The sequence below is a fragment of the Silurus meridionalis genome, chromosome 22, assembly GCF_014805685.1.
Source record: "Silurus meridionalis isolate SWU-2019-XX chromosome 22, ASM1480568v1, whole genome shotgun sequence".
Taxonomy (NCBI): domain Eukaryota; kingdom Metazoa; phylum Chordata; class Actinopteri; order Siluriformes; family Siluridae; genus Silurus; species Silurus meridionalis.
The window spans coordinates 19179551-19205323 of NC_060905.1; positions in this window are offsets into that span (position 1 = coordinate 19179551).

Sequence of the window (25773 nt, forward strand, 5' to 3'; positions counted from 1 at the left end):
CCTCCTTTGGCCCTCAGAGAATCTTACCCGTCATTGGAACATTCACCTCATGCACACCGGTTATCGCTTCATCCCATTCAGCATGCTTACCACGCAAGTTTCTCCTAAAATTTTTGTTATATGTAAAATCTTATCCATCATTGGGTCATCAACTTAGGCACACCTGTTTCATCCAATTGAACAAAAGTATTAGACATATCTCTATAAAATATTTGGCTATATGTAAAATTATATCTGGGTTTGGAATAGAGGCCTTCAGGAACCATCATAACCAATAGAGGCATCCTACATTGAATATTGAATCATACGCAATCTGACATCTTAACATAAAACAAATACTATAGAACATAATACAATGTCAAATATAGGAAAATTACATTCACAAACAGTAAAGTCTTAATAAACAAAAAAACAATCATAAACGATGTGAATGTCCTATAGTGATCATAGAATTGTCTAAAATCTGACATCTTAGCATGGAACACATACAATATAATATTTAGCCAATAATGAGCAATATACATACATACAGTGATCTTAAAAGTTACATCCCAAATTAAATTGGAATAGGAAAAATACAATTCTGGGATACTTCTTTTTATCAAACTAATTGCTCTTCTGGTTCGAATGATGTCTGTTGATATGGTCTCGTCTTTACCGAACCAGCAGGAAGTGCTGTTTGTAGCTCTGCATCTTCTTGCATCATTCTCGTCACTGAAAAGGACAATGCTACCATCTGTTCAGCCATCTTTGTTTGGTGGTTCTGAAAAACTCAGGGAAACAGAAAGAATTGCCCCCTCCCCTTTTCACACATTAAAGTTCTCAGCATATCTGGAGTTTCCTCTGAAAACACTGGGCACATTAACAATAAATAAACATTGAATGGGCTGAAAGCCCATTACCAAAGCATCACTTAAGTTTAAGGTGTAGCACCTCTAAATGCTGTGGGAGAAGCATTACATGTTAAAATTCAGCAGTTAACTCTATTCTTTACTGTGGCTTTACTGTTACTTATGGTAGAAATAACCCATACAATTCCACCTTGAGAGGTTGTTTCAACATAGTTTACACACACACATTGAATAATCTAATGACTAAACAATTGTTCCATTAGCTCAGCGGTTTCTATCGACATACAAGCGTAGACCTTTCCTCTTATCTTAGCTTGTCAGCAGTCACTTAAAAACGTCTAATAGGACAAAACTTAGCTAGATCATTATCAAATTGTAGTTTAAATCTCCAACATAAGATTACTAATCAGTATGTTAACAATGGTTAACATTTACAGCTCTGAAAGGCCTAAATGCTACAATTCAACCCCAAATCCAGTCTTATGCGACAATTTTTAACTACTTTGGTGTAAATGTATTACAGTGCATTAACAACTACAGCATCACAAAGCCTGCAATAGTCGAAATGAATACACAACAGTAGAAACTTTATATACATTTGCCTAAATGCACTTGAGCACATTAACAACTGTTCAACACCAGCTAAATTCACATTAGTCTACATCTATGTTCGTTACACGTGTAACTTATAGCATATGTTTCCATAAGAACAACTGCAAAGACTGAAATTTTAACGATATAAGCTTAATTTCAAAGTTGCTTTAAACTCAATATTACTTGGACATCACAGAAATCTTTGTCGGGGCCGAAATGCATAAAATGCAGTAAGTCATTAACCAAGGCAACATTAGCAAACAGAGTTTTTACTCTTAGGGGACAGCTAACCATTTTACTATAGACCCCATAGCCTTATTAAATACTGCTGTGAGTTCACATAAAGTTTCTTTTAGATGCACAGTTACCTGATCTGGGTTATCAGAATGCATATTTCTGCATCGAAGGAAATAGGGTGGTGGACGTCCCTTTTCTAAAGACCAGCATTTGTGGACTACGTGGCCAATCTTGTGGCAAAAGGAACAAAATTTACTTTGCTTATGATGCAACTTCAATTGCTCACATTCTTCCGTGGTCTTAAAATCTGGCTTCTCAACACCTACTGCTGATACAGGATGAGCCGTCTTTGAACTAGGATTACTACTGTAAAACTGTATCATCTTAGTTATAATGTCATTGTATTCAGATAAATGTGTCACATGCATTGCTCTAGCAGAGTGGGTGAGGGGATCACACTTCTTAATCAAGGCAGATTTGAAGCTAACATCATTCTGAGTAATATCAGGATTGCCACTGAAAGTTTTAAAGGCATCAAATAATCGCTCAGAAAATGCCACTGGGTGCTCCCCTTTTCGCATGTCAATGTCAGCTATTTTATCCCAGTTAACTGACATCAGCCCTAACACTTCAAGCAGTGCCTGTTTCCTCTCAAACTTATTTGCATTTCTGTCCTTTACTTTCTGAGTTAAGGCTCCAGACAAGGTGTCAGGCAAACAAAGGGTTAACAAAATGCATGTGTCACCATCCGTACATTTGTAAATGTCGGCATATCGTTCCAGATTTTTCAGAAAATTTAAGGGATCCTGTTTTACAGGATCAAATTTCCCAATATTCTTAATCACAGTTTCTAGTTCATTGGGGCTAAACCCTCTGACCATAGTAGAGACCATTGGCTCCTCCCCTCTTTCATTAGCTCTCACAGTCGTAGTGACATGAATTGGTGCTACTGGAAATCTAACTGTAAAGTCAGAGTCTTTACTATTGAGTAACTGAGACTCTCTTTCCAAACCCTCATCACTGTCTTTCTGCAAATTTAATATTCCTGGAACTCGGTTATACAGAGAAACATCTACCAACCTTTGACTGTGATTTTCCTCCATTCTGCCATTCTTTATCAGAAACTGACAGGCAGCATTAGATTCCTCCAAATCATTAAACAAGGATTCAACAGATGATTTGAGCATACTGTTGTTAGTTTTCAGAAATGCGATCTCTTTCTGCATTCTGTCCTTTTCTTCTTTCCATAATATTTCACTGACTTGGTAGTTTTTTGTATAAATGTCTCCAATACGGACTCTAGAATGAAGCTGCTTATTTTCAGACTCAAGCTCATCTAGCTTCCTCCTGGTTACCTTATACGAGGCAAAAACTCCCTGAAGGGCATTTGCAATTTTTCCTTGTTTGTTCCGAGGCATCTTTGGATAACTTTCAAACTTAGAAACTGCCCACTCATACGGCTTATCACCAACCTTCTCTATTCCATCAAACATCCCTTGTGAACCGTGTTTAGCGATGTACCTAATAATCAGCTCTTCCATTTCCAAAATACTCCAAAGTTACAACTACACGTTATGTAGATACATTAAGATAACAGTTTGTCTATTTATTCACCATAACAACAGTTGTAGTACACAATGAATAAACTTCAGCAATATAACACAAACAGTTATAAATGCAACACTGTCACAATACAAGACAAAACCACACTATATGTTTAAAACAGTGTCACAGTCCGTCAAAACTGTTATTACCACGTTTTTACCAACTACACGTTATCTAGTTGCCTAAAAAAACCGTGAGTTCATGTACCGATTGAACCTCTACAATAATACAACAAACTGTTCAAAATATTCCGTTGTCACAAGACCGCGTTATATCCTAAACCAGTGCACTTAGCCACAGTACTTCGGGCTTAAAACATGAGTTTAAAACAGTGTCACAGTGCGTCGGACAACCACAGTACTTCGGGTTACTGTTTAAACTTTACAGAGCCGCTGTGCGTCGCGCTCTTTACACTATTACCAGTTTCACTTACGTCAGAAACTGTAATAGTACTCTCTCAGAAAGTTTCAATTACTTTAGAAATTTATAAACTTAAGCACTTTGCTTCAGTTACTTTAGAAACAATACAATTCCAATACAACTCTGCCGCCACACTACGTCGGGCTGATTCAGTTCCGTTAGAATCTTACACAGAAATGTGCAGAATAGGCTTAAGAACTCCTCCTGCTTATACTGAATAAACTAAATACTTTTCTGCCCTTAAAATCTTTCTTTTCTAGATTTTTTAAACAAGGGGTTCCCTGAAATAAAATAAAAGCATAGAAAAAAGAAACTGTTTTCTTACCTTTCCCCACTTTTTTTTTTTTGTTTTTTTTTTTCGGAAATCCCTCGCTGGGTGGCTCACCAATGTAAGAAAAAATGAAGAGGACAACGAAGATCGTAATGAAGAAGTTTATAACAGCGTAGCAGTGACAAAATACACGAAGCACTTTGGGTTCATCGGAGTCAGAATGAACCCAGAGCAAACTCTGCCCAGATAATTTATATTGTTCTTCCCTTTGAAGTATAGACTGGAGTTATCCTTTAAATGTAAATTAGATATAGGACATGCGTGAGGAAACAAAAGGCTGGGGAAGACCATTCTTGGGGGCGGAGGTCAGCAGGTGGTAATCACCGGTATTCGCACCTTTGCTGGTGCCGGCCCCCCCAGCAGGTCAGGAAGGGTATTGTGTGAATGATAATCATGGTCTCAGATACCTTTTGGTTAGAAAAGGTCCTTGAAGGCTTGCTGTCTCTCCCAGACAGATTCAAATCAATACTATGATTAGGATTGATACAACTGAAATTCTATGTCAAACTACATTAATACTTTTGTGAAATTTGAGCCGTTTTGCGGATAAGCTTAATTTGATATAGCATGGGGTGGAATCTGGGTTGAGGCATTCTGTAATTCTTACAATATGCATCACAATTGTTTCATTTATTGATTGTTGAATTGTGTGGCATTATTGTTTACTCCACTTGATTTCTTATTACAGTTCAAGGTTAAGGGTTTTTCATGTGTTTTTTTTTGGCATACTCTTTTATAAATTAAATATAAGTAAATTGAGTCCAATACCTTACTGGTAATGAAAATTGTTTTGCCCATTTTGAATGTTTTATCCAAGTTTAGAGTTATTGGGATCATAAAAGGTGTGATTTAAACTAGGAAGGATTTCTCAAATTCTAATCTTAGTTAAAACAATTGAAATTAAATAGGTTCAAAGTTCAGCTTAACCTCAAGTAAAAGCAAAAAAGGGAAAAAAAAATATCCTAAATTAGATTGACTTAAAATAGATTAAAAAAAGAAAGAATAAATATTAACATAAATATAAAAAAGAAATATAGAAAATAGTCTGGTTCATCCTATTTGCATTCTTTAGAGAATAAATGATTTGAGTTCATAGAATTCTTTGTTTTCTTTTTCTTGTGCTTCTGCTAAAAGAAAAACGTTAATTGTTTTTTTTTTCAAATACATTTTTCCTTCTTTACAATATAAAATGTTTATTATAATTCATCTACACTTTTGTTGTCTGTCCGATTATTTATTCTCTCACTGCTGCTCCCTCTGACCCTAGGATACTGGTCCATGTTACCCTCTGTTCAATTCACCTGGGCATTCAAATAAGCCACGAGGTGCTGACTAATTTAAAGTGGGCACTACACATGTTAGACAGGTAATTATCTGGTTTATTTTGTTGACATGAGGTAGGAGTTTGATACAGTGCACAAACAGTAATCAGACAGACTTAATTCATGTGTTTCGTGGGAGTTGCTTTGGTGCCGGCCCTGATAGGAGAGGTAGGATTTTTTCCGTTGGATACTTTCAAAATCTAGCTTCTCTGGCTGGTTTCTCTAACAGTGCCCATCCTTGCTTTAACAGTGTAACAACAATACCCCTGACACATACATTTACGCGAAGAAAAACAGTAATAGCAATTTCAGCATCCGATTATTAGTTTTCTTTTTTTTTATGATAGACTTACAAAATTCATTGCAACAGCCCTAGTGGAGAAAGATATCATCTAATTATGTAATATCAGATGGACTTTCCTTGTAGCTTATCCATAGAAATTGAAAACTTTGTAAGTTTTACTTTAGTATCATGCAGCAAAGAAGATAAAGCACGATGTGTTTGAGTTATTGTTCTATACTTGGCATCATGCATCCTGCAATGTGACTATTCCACATGTGCACATTGCAATGTCGATGCTGAAAATGGAGAAACAAACCTTAGAAGTCAAGCAATTTTAAGGTAACACATGGTTTAAACAATTGAAGCCTTTACAAATTTAAACTAACTTTAACGCTATCTTAATTAACTTGTCCCTCCATAGTGCTGATCTGCTCCACCTGCCCCTTCATTATGATCGCCTGTTCCACTTGCTCCTCCGTAGTGCTGATCTGCTCCACCTGCCCCTCCATTATGATCGCCTGTTCCACCTGCTTCTCTGTAGTGCTGATCTGCTCCACCTCCCCCTCCATTATGATCGCCTGCTCCTCCTGCTCCTCCGTAATGCTCATCTGTACCACCTGCTCCTCCATAGTGCTGATCTGCTTCACCTCCTCCTCCATTGTGATCGCATGCTCCACCTGCTCCTCCATAGTGCTAATCTGCTTTACCTGCTCACCTGTAGTGCTGATCTGCTCCACCTGCTCTTCCATAGTGCTAATCTGCTCCACCTGCTCCTCTGTAATATTTATCAGCGCAGATCAGCTGCTCCACCTGCTCCTCCTTAGTGCGAATCTGCTCCACCTGCTCCTCTGTAATATTTATCGGCTCCATTAGCTTGTTCCTTGTTTCTTCCACCTGTGTGGTCCTCACCACCTCTGGGTTGCTTGTGTTCTCCAATGTGTCACTGGTTGTGAGATGCAGCATCATCAGCTGATCATCATTGCCACTGAAATCTGTGCAAGTTAAACAAATGTTTTGGTTACTTAAAACAGGTGAAGTTTAAACTCATGGTTAACCTCAGTTTTAAGTGTGAATCTGTTTGAATTATACAGTCAAATTCTGTGGGTTTGTGGATGCCAAATTGCAAATGTGTTAAGATGGAATTTGACATGCATGTGTTGTGCTCTTCCGATCATTCCCAAAAGCTTGCTCTCTTTTGGGGACTGAATAAGAAAATTGTTTAAGGGAGGGTTCACCCTAAAACTACATTTCAGTCATCAATTACTGATACTGAATTACACATATGAACTACCAAATATGAAAATTAAAAAAAACTGTCATATTTCTTCTGCAAATTTTGTGCAATTACTTTCAAACTTTACAATACTATGCCTCCACTGAATGAGATGCAGGCATGCCAGGCTGACCTGCTGTGAGAGATGGCGAGGGATTCAGCTCCGGGGCTGACGATTTAGGAGTTACGCTGCTCGGCGGTAGCCTCAGCCTTGTACGTCTAGAAGTAGTGTCGTCCTCGCTTCTAATTAACGGGCTGTGGCGCGTGACGGCTTACATCCCGGAGGGCGGTGTACACCTCCTTCCACGGTGCCCCTCCCTCCGCAGCCCCACTGGGAGGCCAGGCCATTAGCTCTGCCACAAGGTGTGTTTCAGAGGATGGCCCCCCTCCAGTGAGTGTCTCGCTCCACCTCTGCCTGAAAGATCGCTCCGGATGGGGGAGGCCCTCCGCCTCTCAGGAGGCACCAATGGGTGCAGGGTGCTGCTCCAGCTGTTCGTGTTAGGAGGCCGGTCTGTTAGCCCTGCCACAGGATGTGTGCTTCAGGGCACAGCCTCACTTCAGCGGATTACTCTGTCTATTTCCACTCGAAAGATTGCTGCGGATGGGGGAGATCTGCCGCCACTTCCAGAGGCTTTAACGCCTGAAGGGCATTGCTCCAGCCGCTCAATCACTCGTGAGGCTCAGGTTTAGGATGCTTACTCTCAAAGTGGTCGTGTCTCAGATCAAGTCCGAGGACTGGTTTGTCACGATAGATCTGAAGGACGCTTACTTCCACATAGCCATCCTTCCCACACACAGGAGGTTCCTGATGTTTGCTTTCGGTAGCGAAGCTCACCAATACCGGGTCCTCCCGTTTGGTCTGGCACTCTCACCCTGCACCTTCACGAAATGCATGAATGCGGCGCTAACCCCACTGCGGCTTCGGGGCATCTGCATTCTGAATTATATCAATGACTGGTTAAATAGTGGCTCAATCAGATTTTCAGGTGGTCCGGCATCAAGATGTCGTTCTCGCTGGGATGAAGGAGCTGGGGTTGAGACTGAATGCCAGGAAGAGTGTGCTTTCTCCATAGCAGAGAACCACCTTCCTGGGCGTGGTGTAGGACTTGACCAGGTTCGGGCATGGTTGTCTCCCGCCTGGATTTCTTACTGCAGTCAGGAGAGTAAGAAAAGGCAAGACACTCATTGTGAAGCAGTTCCAGAGGCTGCTGGGTTTAATAGTGGCAGCGTCCAATGTGATTCCACTTGGCCTCCTCCATATGAGATTCCTCCAGGGGTGGGATTCCATTTTTAAATGGAAGTCTCACGGATACCACTATATTGCGCATGACAAGAGCATATCCAGGTGTGATGATGGTTTGGTTGGTATAGGTTTGCAGGGGCGAGTGGCGTGCACTGAAATTCCTGAGAATACCGCTGACGACGTGACTGGATTTTCACGGGCGGGCAGGTCAGAATGGTCAGGTGTGAGGCCTTCCCTAGATACCGCTATCAGTGATGATAGGTCTGCATGGTAGGGACACAAGCTCAGGCTGGTGAGTCACTGTCACTAGGGCAGGGTTGGACCCAGTGTGTGTATTGTGTTAGGGTTGCGTTTTAATGTTAAATGGTGTTTGTCTGTATGTGTTTGGGGAAGTGGTTTGGTAGGTAAGTATAACATTACACTACATACAAGCCTATATATCAAAATATAATATAATAAATGAATGTGGATAAAATGAAACTATTATAAAACACTATAGCCTGTGTCAGACAGCTGTGTGAAGAAACTAAGACTGTTTTTGTGTAGAAACAGAGGCAATAAGTTATCCAAACAGAGCAGAACGGAGGCACTGATCACGGTGGTAAGGAAGCAGCGAGACTAACGAAACAGGTAAAGCTGGGATTTCTGTCAATAAAGAACTTTGGGTTGATTCTGGTCTGACTGTCATGTTCTTAAAATAATTTATATATGAAACTTATATGAAACTTGAGTGCTTGATTAAAGAGGAAGTTTGAGTAAAGCTGACATAATGCATAAAGAGGAACGTCCTGTCGATGACATAGTATTAAAGTATAAACCTTTTGAAAAGAATATTAAAAAAATACATGAAGAAATGGCATAACAGGATAAGTGGGGAATTGCAATGGCCAAAAGAAGGCACATTTAATGTTTCATTGTGTGGGCTGATGAAAAAGAAATTGGATGAGTGGGAGGAGCACAAAATGGCAAGGAAGGGACAAAGTAAACTTGAGTGAGAAAAAAAAACAGTGGGGTGGTTTGAAACAGAGGGGATAATGGGAGAGACAGAAGAGCGGATTAAAAAAGGGGAAGTAGTTAAAGGAATGGGGGAGCAGAATGTAAAAAAAGTAGACAGAGAAGGGAACAGCGCCACTCTCAGGGCTGCATGATGGGCAAAGTTGGTCACCACCTTACAATGTTGCATGTCTTCCAAAGCCAGCAGGAACTTATCCACAGATGGAACTGAAAAGTCATGGATGGACTACTGGAGACATAAAAGTGCATGGAGTTCTGAGCGGATACTACAAGCTTGAAGAAAATAAGAAAAGAGCAACACTGGCAACTGCGCACAGGAAGCTCTGCCCAGAGCTGTTATTCCAAGTGGAACAGACAGAAAATATTTCCCCAGAGTGAAAGGACTGTGGACGAAGCTAATGAAAAAGTTCAGCAATATTATGCCGAGTACACCAAGAGCAGCACTCCCTGTGGGCTAAGAAGAAGCGAACACAGCGAAGCAGAGAGCCAGAAGGAGAGAGAAGCAGATGGGATGAAACTATTCGACGATGAGCTGGAACAAAAAACCCAGAGCACGAACAGCACCCCAAGGGTACCAAGATCAAACTCATGCCTAGAGGTAAGGGAGGAGCTAAGAGCCACGGCATGTTCGGCGAAAAGTGACAAAGCCTCCAGGAAAGGGAAAGTAATCAGTAAACTAGTGAGGATGGAAGGAGAAGTAAGAATAACCCCACTGGACCAAGAAAAAGACCTGGAGAAGATAGCGGAAACAGTGGTAGAGCTTAAGAAAGAGGTAAAGGGGATAGAAGAGCTGGACCAAAAAAGCCAAGAACAAGTGGCTGCTAATTATGGGCTGGTGCAAGAAGGAAGTAAATTACTGAACACCAGCCTGAAGCAGTTTGGTAAAACATGTGAATGGACTAATGAGGCCCAAGCAGGAAGGCAAAGGGAAGAGAACTTCAATGAAACAAGTACAGAAATGTACTTGGTCCTAATGCCCCCTGACCCAAAAGAAGGACGTACATTAAGAGAAAGAACTCTGATAAAGCCTTCAGTGCATTAAAGCCATTCCGGAAAGCTTGAAAAGAAGCACCCAAGAAAGTTGAAGAGAAATAAACAGAGCCCACACTCAAATACAGAAGGGAATGACGGGCCAAGTGACAACAGTGATGACGATACTTCAAGTGATGAAGAAAAAGCTGTTCATGGCAAGTGTCAAGAGTACTCAGCACAGCAGTATCCAGTACGCCAACTACCCCTAACATTGAAAAAAAGATGTTCAATTTGTCCCATGGTCATTCATGGATGTAGCATGACTAATGCACGTCTGCCAGACGTGTGTGAAGGAGCACAAAGGTGGATAACAATTTGTAGAAAAAAACGATGGGACACCAGCTTGCACTTGGAGATATTGAAGCAATTCTGGCACACACCATAGGAAGGGCAAAAAAAACCAGTGGAAATTTAAAAAAGCGAAAGTAGGATATGATGCGGAAGATTCCAGACATGATCATTTTCCATTTGGCCCATTCCGGAATGACATCTGGGGTACCTTGAAAAAACAAAACCCCACAAAGCTAGACCCAGAAAAATTGGAAACCATGCGATTGGGAGAAGAGGAAAATGGGCCTTTCCGCATTTTAAAGTTTATCCAAACCTTCCAAGATACTTGGATAGAGGAGACCGGTGCCCATTGAGATGATTCTGACACCAGCAAAGGTTTGTTTCGAATGGTGTCTGAAAAAGACACTTCCTTCTGAAGTACAGGGATTCTTGGAGGGAGTAATAAGCATAAGCACAATGCCTTGGAAAACTTACCAAGCCCACATGATCCATTTTGTAAGCCAATACAGCAAGGAAAAGAAACAGTACAGAGAGGCAAGTGAAGCTTTGGCGGCAGAGCTGCGCAAGGCCCAACTAAGTGAGATCACCCGACACAAACGAAGAGAAAGAAAAGTGCAAGCAGGGGCACACTGGACGCAACTAATGACGCAACTGCGTGGATCAGTGACACAACAAGCAACCCTGCCAATGATCCAACCAAATCCAAGGCTTTGTCTCCGCTGTGTTAAAGCAAACAACAGCATGGAATGGGAAAACAATCCATTGCATAATTTAGCACCGCATTAGATAACATAGAAATGGAAATGCCACACCATGCTATCATGCCCTAGCCGCAAAATCAACCATTACCAAATGCAGACCTGGTGTTGTTTGTAGATGGGTCATGTTTTCGTGATGTAGACGGAAATAAAGCCGGGTATGCGATAGTCACACCACAAGGGGACTCCTTTTATGTATCAGTGCCTCAGCCATGCTCTGCCCAATTAGCAGAAATGAAAGCATTGACAGCACCTTGTGAGTTAGCACAAGGGAAAACATTCACAATATACACAGATTCGGCCTATGCACACGGCGTCTCTCACATGTTTGTCCCAACGTGGGCACAGCAACAAGCAGATGGTGTATATATATGCTATGACTTTGCCAGCCAAAGCAGCTGTAGTTAAATGTCAAGCTCATTTTTGTCGACAGTGAGCTTCAAAGTTATGTTAAACACATAACAAAAAACCCATAGACTTTGTTTTCACAGACTGCAGAAACCACACATGGGGAGCCGCCCACAAACGAATGTCCTGTTGAACCAGGAGACTGGATGTACATTAGACACTTTAAGAAAAAGCACTGGTCTGATCCAAGGAGAAACACCCCATTTAAAGTGGTATTAATAACTCCTACAGCAGTGAGGGTAGAAGGTAGGGAGCACTGGTTACCACCTCAACCACTGCTGCAGGGCCCACGAACCGCAAGAGACACACAGGACAAAGGGGGGACACACTCGCGCTCAAGTACGAAAATGCTGCACGTGGCAAGCAGCCAAAGAACACTCAGCTTTCTCACCCCCTTGCTAATCTAGGAAACAGGTCCCAGAATCTATAGAGTAGGAGAACCAAAGCTACCCTTCTTAGTCTTGCTACTGCAAAAGAGAGCGAGCCTACCCCTAATCTTAGAACAACTTAAAGGGTGCCATTCTACCCAAACTCAAAATTTTGCCAAATTAAAGTTCTCCTTTGATTCATGATGGAGTATCGCGATGAAAAGCACTTAAATGTAGAAAAAAGTGTTATACTTCTTATTCTTATTTTCATAGCCACACTGGGCTACTGCGCCTATTACTATTTTTCCTGTATATACATCGACCTAACCACCCCCGCTTATCCTCAGAACATATCTGCAAGCGTCACTGATGTTCCATCACCTCTGTACCAGCAGAAATGCTCTTCTGGTCGAGGATCTCAAGTCAAGTCAAGTCAAGAGGCTTTTATTGTCATTCCTACTATACACAGTGGTACACAGTACACAGTAAAAAATCTGGTAGAAATCTGGTAGAAATCGAGCAGCTGAAATGTACAAAGCTTTCTAAATTCACATGACTTGTGCCTCAGCCTTAGATGGCACCCTTCATCTTTCCCCTCGACCAAGGCATGCACAATTTCAAGCCACATACTCCAACCACTCCGCTGTCATGTCAACGCTAGACATCGCCAGCGTTCGCGTTACTGCAACAGCCACACCATTTAACTGCTCCATGCCAACTGCTATACAGAACCGATCTTTCTTCTATTCTCCCTTTGGTTCATCGGTTCTTGCCTCCCCTGACAACTCTGTCTTAAGTACACATATGCCTTATGGCCCTCCAACACTCCAACTATCACTCTGTGTCACCTGTAACACAACTGCATGGTGTGTAATATTACACATTATATGTAATATTACTTTCCCAATTTCAGCACCCCTGAGCACAATTAACTCCTTCTTAACTCTGTACAGAAACAGCACCAAAATCTTTCAAGACCCTTCTGTTTCCCCTAAAGCAGATTCAAACGACCCTAGCGGCCCCTATTATAGGAGGTACTCTGTACCAAAAGTGGCTGTACTACAGTGCTCGAAGTGTGACACATCATTCATGTATAGTATGCTATGATAGGGCTAGCCATCTTTCCGATGTAAAACCCACTCGAGGTCCCATTGAATGTTCATCACCCCATATGACGTAGAATATTTGTGCCCACTTATTTGCCTACTCAGAGCGCTAGGTGCCACGTTTATTACCCATGACACAAATTCACCTGGTAACCTTACAGCCAGTTGCGGCCATCAGCTTAACCATCGCCTTATTCCTACCCTGTTAGAAAGCCATCCCCTTTTAAGAGTTCCCAAAGATCGGCAATATCCCTTTTGTCTTTGTGCCAACGGAAGTAATTTTCTTGGCACCATTTATGAGCGATGCAAGTCTACGTATCTAGCATCAGAAATTTGTTTTGACACACCACTAGCGATGCGGTTAATACTAGCAGTACTGTGCCATTCATTGTAACAGTAAACAGTGGCACCAACCCCTTAGCAGACATAATTTGGTATTGCGGAGGAGATGGCACTGGGCAGACTCTCCCTCCCGACTGGAAGGGTTGTTGTGCTCCGGTCTTGCTAGAAGGAGAAATTCGTATCATTAAACTAGTACACGCTCTGCCTCGCACTAGATTTAATCAAAGGTCAACTACATGCCATAACTATAATGGCAGTCCAGAACAGATTTATATTGGATTCCATAATGGCCCCATGATGGTGTTTGTAAACTTATCAGTGATGAATGTTGCACGATCATTCCACCGCATATTGGCAATCAGGGAGCCTTAAATAAGGTCTTTGATCAAATGACAAAACTTAAGGAAGAACACATTCACCACACTAGCGTTTCCCAAACTGGATGGTGGACATAGTTTTCTCCGCCGATTGGAATTAACACGTCTGGGACCCACCATAGGCATTGCATTACTTTGCACTTTTCTCCTCCTCTGCTGCTGTTTTCCAATCCTCCGCAATATTGTCAACTCCCTGACTACCTGGTCCATAGGACAATATAGTGTACTAATCCCCAGACATGCTAGAAACCCTTCACAGTCTCCCGACTCAGTTCATGTCCCTGACCAAGATGACTCTACCAAATATGAGAGTTTGCCCAACCAACCTGAACCCCACAATCGTTTGTCCTCTTTGTAGACTTGCGTTTCTCCTCCCCCTGTCGCTTTTCTGATTATCTCCCCACCCTTCTGCTACTCCTATCCAGAACTATGGTGTTTTATTTTTAAAGTTCTCTGTGCAGGTATGCAGTCTAGACCTGTCCGACACTGGCCACCTAGGGCATTCCACCAATGGGCGAAAGGCTGTTCACTAGCAGTGTGTGCCCCGTCAACCTTCAAGGCTCAGCTGATGTGTTCGACTTCAACCACTTCCTCTGACCAGTCTGCTATGCTGTTCTGCGCAAGTATCCGAACATGGATGGAGCACTCCTGATCAGTAGACACGCCGCAGACCCAGTCCGCTGTGAGCTTCATTCCTGGACTTTTTTATTTGCCCAAATGTATGGAATCTGTCTCATGCCAATCAATTTGTAGCTTCAGTTTGGCTTCCGTGGGTGACTAAAACACGTTTGTAGATTGTTATGCCACCTCTGTCCAGACGTGTTGCATTGTTGCGCGGGAATTTTTCCTCACGTTGAGGTTTTTTCGCCCACCCCTGTGACAGATGTAGACAAAGTTTCTTTTTCAATGATTATTCCATAGGTTCTCTATTACAAGGTAGCGGCCAAAAGTTATCGGCCTATCCGAGAACAGGAACCCCTTTATGCTTACAGATGTAGACAAAGTTTCTTTTTCAATGATTATTCCATAGGTTCTCTATTACAAGGTAGCGGCCAATAGTTATCGGCTTATCCGAGAACAGGAACCTCTTTATGCTTATTTTTAACTTGCTTTCTAACACATATATACACATATACATATAACTTACCTTACCCTGACATCACCCTGCAAGGCCACATTCCCTGATATCCTTACTAACGTCAGCTTTTTGTCTATGCACAGGCGTCACAGGCTCCTTGCACTCCCTTGTTATTCGTCGCCTTGATAGGGAATTTCTTCAAAATTAAAATTGGTAAATAGCTTTAGCGCAAGCTGAGATTGGGGGAATGTAGGAACGCAGGATGGGTAATTGCAATAATGGTTTTGTTATTATACAAAAATATTTTAATCATATTTTAATCTGCAAAGGGAGGAATGTAGGATTAAAAAGTAGCTTATTTATGCTTAAGTAAACATAACCCATAGAAAAGTGCCCATAACACTCACTATACATGAAAAAGGGCCCCATCAAACACAGACGAAAATAACACACAAACAGCATGATTCCTGAAAAAGGAAGTTTATTATAAATGCCATAAAAGGGGATGGAGAAGTGCAGGACAAAAAAGGGAATGATACCATGTCGAGAAAAATATTTTAATCAACCATATCTAGCGTGTGTTATAATCAAACTAATATTATCAAACTAAATTAACCTAATTAACTTAATAAAGCAATATAGAACTTATTAGATATAATAGATGTAGTTTGACAAAACCTATTTGATCTATATGTTAATCAAACCTTTATTTACATCAAGTATTAATAATAATAATAAGGTATTTACATGTGTGAGTAGGATAGAATCTGACTGAATGTTATGAGTGTATGGAATAGGCAAAGAAGGACAGGAAACAAACTTGAGGGAGATTAAGCATCTTTATTGAAATAGCAAGGCGTACGGGCTTCTGCAGCTGCAGGAGACATGGAGGAGTAGCTAGGCCCAAGGCCGGGCGAAGACACAGAAGCATGGGCAGGAGACATGAAAGAGCAGCTTGGCCCGAAGCCAGGTGAAGGCACAGAAGCACAGTGACTTGGCAAAGCAACAGGAGACGTAGGGGAATAATCAGTGGGAGACCAGTGTGAAGGACAGGGAGAAAACTGTGGTGTCGTGTCAGGGAAGCAGGAGCATCCATGACGGCTGTTGAGGTCAGGAGAAGTCTGTGTGCTCCTGTCACGCATATTATTGCCCCGCACAATGCGAGGAGGCACGAAGGCATTAGCTGGGACACTTGGGCTGGAGAGATGTTCAAGCAAATGAGTAAGCTCAGCGGCAAGTGAGGAGAGCTGAAACTGGCGACATTGTCGGCGAAGAATGCCCAACTGAGTCGTTCTGGGAGGCAAACGTGGTGGAGCTGAGCAAAAGAGACCAACAGAGATAAGATATTAGACAGGGTCAAATCACGGTGACGACGGGCATAAGCAAAAGATAACACTCATGCAAGAAAAAGATTCTACACACAGTGTAACATTCAGTTCAGAATGCACAATTAAAATATAACCTAGGCGCATACAACTATTAAATAAAAGTATTATAATCAAACACAGTATACAAACAATGCTATAACTCAATTAAATGAAAGTAGAATAGCAAAACAGCATTATAAAAGAATAAAGCATAACACTTACCCATTGCAAATGCAGGAGGACAAAATAGGCAAAAGGTTGTTCACACTTGAGAGACTGAAGAACGTATGGTTGAATCCAGAGAGAAATAAGGGCTTTATACTCACTCATATTTTTTTTATGTATAAAATTATGGGCCGAATATAAGGGAAATTGGAAAAAACAGGAACTCCAAATATGGTGTTATTTGGAAGAATGAACACCAAGGCCAAAGATAAGGGAATTGACAAGGATAGGCAAGATCCGAGACATAAGGGACTTGGCAGAAGAAGGCAGACATAAGGGAATTGACAAGGATAGGCAAAGGGGACAAGGAACGGCAAGAAGGCAGACATAAGGGGAATTTCTCAAGGCCAAAGAATTTGAAAAAATAGAAAAAGACACGGTGGCTACAGGGTATAAATACAAGCGCGAAACGAACAGTCAGTGTACTTCCTCACTATGGCGTGCTCTATCATTTGTTGATGTGCTGTTCATTTTGATGTGAAGTACCCACCTTCTACTGAGCTCTTTGGAACGTGCATGGAAATAAAGAAGTTTTGCTTTTACTCATCCAGGACTGAGGATCCTTCATTGGCGGTTTGTGTCTATTATATTTGTGTTTTTTCTAGAATTGGCTGGGCATTATTGGGAATCCTCTGAGCAAAGAAATCCACCCTCGATGTGTCGCCTCAGAGACGGGCTCTGAGTTCCGACAACCTCTTCAGTGAAATCTACCACATTAGTGGAAAGCCTAAGCAGCCTACTAAAACCATCAAAGTAATAAAGTTAAGAATATATTTGAAAATACAAATGAGCTTATGCAAAGTAATACAATTGCTAACAAAATAATTATATAGAATAATCTATGAAATAAGGAAACATTAACATACTCATGCATGATCAAATTGCACGGGCAACCAAGTGAAGTAAAATAATGAAGTGAAACAGTGGTATACTTCGATCTTTTTGTGGTCCAACCCTCTCGAAGAATCTTGAAGATAATGGTAATCAGAATTTACCTTTTGAATGTTGGAATATTTACATGTTAATGATAGTTAAAAATACTTGGGGGAAGGTTTAACGTCTGAAGAGTTCCAATAATGGTCATAACTGATGGTAACTGAGGAGGACCCAGGTTTGGGGAGTTATCAATGTTAAGGGTCAAAATGTATAAAAACAGGAGGAAACGCCAGGTGTGGTCAGACCATCAATCTCATGACATGCAGATGCTCTAGGGTTTATTGTGGTGTGCTGCAATAAACTCTACCTTTGCTCTACTCATCCTAGTGTCTTAGCTTCTTTTTAAGAGACTATTTTACATTTATTTTGGAAGTCCCAACTAACGTCGAAAGCAATTTGGTCTGGGAACACAAGAAATTTCCGACAGTTCCCGCAGCAGCCAATACAAAGATATGGTGTCTTGCCTCCGTTTCTTAAAAAGCTGCCAGATGTCAAGGAGCCCCTTATAGAATTAAGTCAGTGTGTTAGTCCTTAGCTTGCTAGAATCCATTAACCACAGCTCTGAAGTCAGATTCAGTCCATCCACATGTCTCAGTATGATATCAGCCACTTTTTTCCAGATCCACAGGTCTCTGTATGAACATGAGCCAAAAGGCTGCTCTTCTGCTTGCCAGATGAAGAAGACCTTTACTCCCTTCTCCCTGAGAAGAAAGAGTATACTTTGTGCAATCCAGTGAAATCTACTCCAAAAAAATCCACCATAATTGTTTGTAGTTTTTCCATAAGTCCACTGGGAGGATCAACAATGGTCAAGAGTCGCCATAGTATTGATGCCACCAAATTGTTTACCACTAGAACTCTTCCCGTATATGACATCTTTGGTATGAGCCACTTCCATTTTTCCAGATTTCCTTTTACCTTTTCCAAAACACCTTCCAGTTTTTTTGCAGCTTAGGTTCAATTGCCAAGGAATATAACATTCCCTGTAGAACATTCCAGAGCAGTGAAACCGGTCGCTAATTCCTTGTATTTTTTAGGTCTTTCTTTTTTGGTAGAAGAGTTATAACTGTCCTTCTGCAGCTCACTGGTAACATTTCATGAACCAGACTTTCATTAATTACCGCAAGCAGGTCTTCTCTTATTACTGACCAAAGAGACTTATAAAAGTCAACAGGTAGACCATCGATTCCAGGTGCCCTGCCACATTCCCTGCTCTGCAGTGCAACCTGCACTTCTTCCACTGAAATGGGCCTTTGAAGTTCAGAATTGGTCGCATCTGACACCTTCGGCAGCTCTGTGCAAAAGGAAATGACTAGCTCATCCACCACTGGGCTCTCGCTCTCTTATACAACTCTGAATAAAACAAAACTGCTCTTTTCCTAATTTCACTGGGATATTTTAAGTCTTGTTCAGTTGATGAGTATAAGTAGAGAATATATATACTTTGCCCATTCTTTTTTTCAAAATTAAAGAAGAAATTGAGAGTGAACCAATGCCCTCTGTGCTTTAAATCCTAACGACTCATATAAATTCATTTTTATAGATTTTAAGAGCTCAATGTGTCTCTGGTTACCTATAGATTCTAAGGAGTTTTGCAATTTCATTACTTCAGTCTCTAGACTTTTATCAAATAGGAAATATCTCTAGAAACACTCAAGGTGTGCTCATGGCACAGTTGCTGTATTTAAATTTTTCCATAATCCCACCATTGTCAAAGTTATTTATAATCATCTTTCTTTAACCTAAATTTCTCCCCGCAAAAAACATCTCAATAAAAGTCTTGCAACAATGACACCAATAGGCACTTTTTAGTTCCATATTGGCAATATAAACATTACACTCAAATAAACAGTGATCAGAAAACCCTACAGGTAAAATCACACAATACAGATACAAATCTGACAATTCTTTACAACATTAAAATGGTGTTTAAAATAATAAAATTGATCCAACCTGGCCATGGTAATCCAGTTTTCTCTTGCCTGTGCCCATATGTATTGTCTTTCATTTTTAAGCAAAATTCTTCATATATCATAAAGATCATGTTCAACATTAAGCTTCAGAAGTTCATGTTGAGATGCTATAAATTTTCTAATCTTCTTATCGATTTTGTCATTTGCTTTACAATTAAAATCTCCTACCATGAACATATCCTCTTCTTTATCTATACACGAGAGAGTATTATTTATTTTCTTAAAAAAAAAAATAGACCCTCTCAGGACCACAAACTGGAGCATAAGCATTTAGAAAAACAAAAGTAAAATTCTCAAATTTCGCTCGAATTTTTCTTAGTTGAAAAATTCCCTTCCCTTCTGCTATATGTTCAACCTCACAAGATAAAGGTTTGAAATGTTTCTAAAAGAGCACAGCTATCCTGCTACTCTGAGTTCTTATCACTTAAAATAGCTTTACCCTCCCATTCTATTTTCCAATAATTCTTGTTTTGAATATCACTGTGTGTTTCTTGTACAAGCATTACATCAGATCTCTTTTGTTTGATTAATTTAAAAACCACCATTCTCTTTCTACATTCTTGTGCAACATTTATATTGTGCCCACATTTATTGTACTCATAAAGGAATGGATTAAAAAACAAGCATGGACAGACCAAGCACAAATGCTTCAAAAGAAACATGAAAAAAATTCACTCTGTTTCATATCCATCACTCAATATATTCAGTCTCAGCTTTTCACAATTTTCTTCAATCTATGAATTTCCTGCTCAGCTAGACTATCTACACCTTTTTCTTTCATCAGCACTCCGGCTGATGCAACAAACACCTCTCGATCTGGAAAATACTGTTTCACGCTCAATCCTTTCATTCCTTTAGTTATCTGTAAGAACTTTCTGATTTTCTCAGAAAGTATAAGTACACTGGTGATCAAAATTAGAGAACAATTTATAAACAATTGAACAATTCTGAAATAATGTCATCTTCACTGCTCAACAGTTGAAGGAGTTTTTGTCCTGTCTATACCATGCTACCAGAACACCTTTTCCACAAAATAACTAAGGCATTTCCAAAAAAACAATATTTTGCAGAAAACACACTGATCAAAATTAGAGAACACTTTGAGATACCTCCCAGTTATTGGTGTTAATCTGGTATCTGGTGCTAATTTCCTTCATTATCTGTCAACCCCTATTTAACCCTCTGGAGTCTGAGGGTGTTTTTGGCCCCTTGAGAGATTTTGACATGCTCTTACATTTGGTTCTTTTTAGTTGTTTATTGACAAAAGACTTATTACACTGTATTCAGCACAAATTGGGCTACCATAATATGTAAACAACTTATATATGTGTGTTTGTATTTTTGACTAAATAAGGTTTATGCGTGGTTTTTGAAAAAGCAAAAAAAAAAACCTCACTGAAATAAGGCCACAAAACCGATAGTAAACATGTTTTCATAAGACTTTTGAGAACAGATCTTCTAATGTAGTTTTTTTTTTAATCATGTGAAAATCATCCTGCCTGCTCATTCACCTTAAACAATACTTTGATTTAAAATTTAAAAGACACTTTCTACTTTGAAAGGCCATATGCGAAGAGGCGTCGACATGCTGTGACTGACAGCTTCGTAGACAATAGGTCGCATAATGAGCTGTCGATTACATAATGAGCTGTGGATCACTGAGCCAGGATCACAGTGAGAAGTACAGTACTACAACAAGGAATGCGTTTCCTTTGTGGTTTATTTAAAATACACATTAGCAAGGACAGCATTAAAAAGGGAATTGTGTAACAACAAAACAATACAGTACAGTATGTATAAAAAATAAAGAATGCAACAAAAACAATAACACAATACACTACAGTAGGGTTCCGCAAATCCTAGCCTGTAGGGCTACAATACTATGCATTAAATAATAATAGTGTATCCATTTGAGGAATCAGCAAGAACAAACAACTTGAACCCCCACTTAGTTGGCTTGGCTTTCATGTACTGTGTCCTCCCAGTGTTAGCTTTGCATGCTACCATCCTCTCATCCACGGCTAAATGTCTTCTAGGATGATAAATTGCTTTGCATGTCTTACGGATTGTGTCCATAAGCGGTTTCACTCTGAACAGACGGTCATGTTCAGATGTGCCCCTCTTTCTGTCATTTTCTTTGTCTGCATCTGGGTGACTCATGTGTACATTCCACGAAATTGTCCTGTATCTGTCCCTTGACATAATTGTTGCTGGATAGGGAACTGTGAAAATTCTGCTCTGTCGCCAGTAGTCTATGATGGAGGGCAACTTTACCATTGCCATGTAAAATAAGAGCCCAATGTAGCGATACATCTCACTCACGGTTACATCTCTCCATTTGTATTTGCGTCCCTTGGCTATTGACTTGGCAGCTTGAACATTTGTGTTGTGGCACAGAGTTGACACAACACAGTCTGGGAAAAACATTTTAAATAGACTAAATGGAGAATGAGAGTCAGAAGACCTCAGTTGAGGTCCAGGTTCACGTGCGGGCAGGAATTGCAGAGTCTGTGGAACACAGTCCTTCCATGACATGGTGGACTGTGATGCAGCCACATTCCTAAAAATAATTAAACAATATATTTTAGGATGATGAATAAACTTGAACAATATATATATTTGTTAGCATGCATTGTACAGCCTATAGGCCTATTTGTTGATGGACATTAGGACAGATAAATGTTTGTTGATGGGCCATAGACCATAATGCACCTCATACATTTACACCATCACCATTTACAGCTATGCAAATAATATTGTCATTGATAAAGTTGTTTGCATATGTCATACAATGCAATAATGATTCAAACTAAATATAATTTAAGAAAATACAAAATATGTACTTACTCAGGATGATTCTCGGTCGAACTCAAAATGGAGCGACGCCTGCGTGGCCTGGTGTGAGTTTCCAGTGAAGGCAAGGGTGATGCAGCCACATTCCTAAAAATAACCAAACAATATATTTTTAAGTTTTTTGATGAATACACTTGAACAATATATATTTGTTAGCATGCATTGTACATATAGCATTTACACCTCAGCATTCCGGAACATCTCTGCTAGCTCACACTACATAACAGCCTTTCAGGATGATCAGTGACACCAACCAAAACTGAACTGAGGCTAAAATATAACTTTATATAATGTCAACAATATTTAAATCAAGTTTTCTGTTTTTTTTGTCTTATTTCTTGTTTGTTTCACAATAAAACATATTTTGCATCTTCAAAGTAGTAAGCATGTTGTGTAAATCAAATGATACAAACCCCCAAAAGATCCATTTTAATTCCAGGTTGTAAGACAACAAAATCGGAAAAACGCCAAGGGGGTCAATACTTTTGCAAGGCACTGTACAATTACAAACAGTTAATGTTACAAATGAGCGGATATTGGCGTATTTTTGTTGTAACATTAAACGGCAATGCTGACAAAAACTAGGCAGAGATGTCTACAAACAATATTAGATTTATATGATCAGAATGTAAGATTAAATCACTTACTCATCGTAGCAACTTGCTGGAAAGTCCTCGCTCTTCAAAATGCAAACGCTCCTCGTCAGAATCGCAATCTTCTTCGTATGAAAAGGTAAATTCTCTCGCATTGTTTTATGCCACTGTCCGGGGGCGTGTGACTCAACGTGTGAACTGTGAATACCTGTGAATAGCGGGGGGGGGCGTGTCCGGTCACAGCTCATTATCTGTGGAAAATCTGTGCCTCTACTTGGTTTCACATGATTTATATTAATTGGAAACATATGTTTTTTTATTTCACCGACTTATTCTAAAACTACACACTTTAAGCTGTCTAAAGATATATTTTTTATTTCTGTGTGTCAGCTATTGGCCGAGTTTCAGCACTTTTTGATGACGTGTTTCTAAACGAAGATCACGCAGACAAAGGCGACAGATGGCGCACCCTGATTATTTTATTAATTAATAAAATAATGTTTTGTTTATATAGTGAGCATACACAAATAAAAGTAGACCCTTTACAGATTTAAATGATGTATTTCTTTGACATTTTTGATCAAATATGACAGATTTATGTTCTTTTTGCTGGCATCTGAAAAAAAAAGCACGTTTGGGCACCAGCAGCAATTCAGAATCCAGAGGGTTAACTGGCAGCCTAACTTCCAGTTTCACTGACTCTGCAAGATGGTTCTAAAGTGACTGAAAGCCTCCGGCAGCAGGTTGTCCAGATGAAGGCCAAAGGCATGACCCTATCAACCATAGCAAGACAAGCTGGTCATTCCAAATCTGTGATTTCAAGAATATTGAATCTTTACATCACAAACTCATTTAAGTCCACCAAGAAGGCTGGTTGTCTACGGAAGACAAATACAAGAGAGGACAGGATACTGCAGAGGATCTCAATAGGCAATCGTTTCCACACTGCAGCTGGAATTGCTCACCAGTTCAGCGCAGAACAGGGTAAGGATCTGTCTCGTCATACAGTGTCTCGACGTTTAAAAGCATTTGGACTGAAAGCCCACTTTGCAGTGACCAAACCTCTCATTAGCAGAAAGAATCAAAAGGCTAGACCTAGCATGTTGTGTGGACAGAGGAGAACTGGTCCAAAGTTCACTTCAGTGATGAAAGCAAGTTTAAATTATTTGGGTCCGAAGGGAAACATTATGTTCGGCGACAAACTGGAGAAAGACTGAACCCAAAGTGTGTAAAGAAGTCAGTGAAAAGTGGAGGAGGAAGTGTCATGGTTTGGGGCATGTTTTCTGCAGCAGGAGTTGGGCCTCTTATACAGCTACATGACCGAGTGAATGCAAATGTTTATTAGAACCTTCTTCAACAACATATGGTTCCTTCCCTGTGTTCATCACCCAATCAGCCCGCAGTGTTCATGCAGAACAACGCTCCATGTCACACAGCAAAACAGGTAAAGCAGTTCCTTGAAACTAAAAACATTGAAACAATGACATGGCCTGCCCAGAGTCCTGATCTCAACCCAAGAGAGAACCTCTGGAAAATCCTTGGTGACAAAGTTGTATGGCCAAGAAACCCACTACAGTCACCGAACTGTGGAGCATACTGGAAGAAGAGTGGACCAAAATCACACCAGAGCAGTGTGAGAGACTCTGGGGCAAACTCTTCTCTGGGGCAGACTCTTCAATGTGACCACTCCTATCTGATTCTAGTGATTCCTATTACTTTCATTGTCTTTGTTTATCATTGAATCCTCAGTTTCTTTCCTCACTCTCTCCCCATGACCTTTTTTCTTAATTCTCCTTTTTATTGCCGGTGTTTTAAATATGCTCTCATAATCTGCCATCAGTCTGCCTCCTAAAAGATACCACATGTTTCAGCAGTGGTGAGTTACACACTAACCAGATCGTTCTGATTTCTGACAAACTTTAACATGCCTTGTCAATTCTCTTTCGATTATTTCATTCAGAATGAATGGCGGTACATTACAAAATGTAATCCTTTTTGCCAGGTTTACAGAGCCTGCAGATCCCTGATCCTCTTCAGGGAGGAAATCAACAAAAGAAAAGCGGTCTTTAAGGACAGGTACCTAAGGGCCACTTCGGCCACTCTGGGTTGCGTCCCGGCCCGTGTCACCAGAGGGTCCCTACCCAGTGACTGCCCCGCAGGCAGGGTACTATATGCCGCTTTAGCAGACATGTAAACCACAGCAACCGCTTCCACAGCTCCGGGCGTGGAATGTGCTACCAGGAGGAGACGGACTGCTTCCTGGTGAACTCTCTCCAGAACTCAAGTGCGAAGCAGCGCGACCGTCATTAGCATTATGCGACGACAAGGATTCCCTAAGATGGGGCCTCGGGACAGAAACGTTGCTTCCTTCCATACATCTAAGGCTCGAAGGGCACGCCGCGAGACCTTGATGGTATGATATGGATTCTCTCTCCGGGAGGACCCTCTGCTTTGGAGCCACCACTGGAAGGGTCTCATGTGGAGGTGGTCGAGTGGAATTACTCTGGACACTGCCGCCATGAGACCCAACAGCCTCTGGAACTGCTTCACAGTGAGTGACTGGCCTTCTCTTACCCTCCTGACTGCAGTGAGGATGACCTCGATCCGGGCAGGAGACAACCATGCCCGCAACCTGGGCAACGGTTGGACCCAATATTGGTAAGCTTCGCCCCCGAAAGCAAACCTCAGGAAACTCCTGTGTGCGGAAAGGACAGCTATGTGGAAGTATGCGTCCTTCAAATCTATCATGACAAACCAGTCCTCGGACCTGACCTGAGACATGACCTCTTTGAGAGTGAGCATCCTGAACCTGAGCCTCATAAGTGAGTGGTTCACGGACCGGAGATCTAGAATGGGATACAACCCGCCATCCTTCTTTGGAACAACGCCCTGA